The sequence below is a fragment of the Penaeus monodon genome, chromosome 21 (genome assembly GCF_015228065.2).
Source record: "Penaeus monodon isolate SGIC_2016 chromosome 21, NSTDA_Pmon_1, whole genome shotgun sequence".
NCBI lineage: Eukaryota > Metazoa > Arthropoda > Malacostraca > Decapoda > Penaeidae > Penaeus > Penaeus monodon.
The window spans coordinates 8,439,516-8,439,736 of record NC_051406.1 but is presented as its reverse complement, the minus strand read 5'-3'; positions in this window follow the sequence as shown (position 1 = coordinate 8,439,736).

Here is a 221-nt window from a genome sequence, read left to right as displayed (position 1 = left end):
TTTGTTACCCAGAACATGGATAAATTATTTTTATTGCTTAGGGAGTGGAAAGGATGATTTTTTTTCAAGTTGTTTTCCCATGTAGAGGGAAAACCACAGAAAGTTTAAAGATCAATCTGGGATCGCTCTGTACTTTGCTTGGAGAGAGGAAACTTTTGTTGTTACGTGATTGCTTGGTTAGGTCTCCCAGATATGCCCGCTTCCCTGCCAAAGGCTTAACC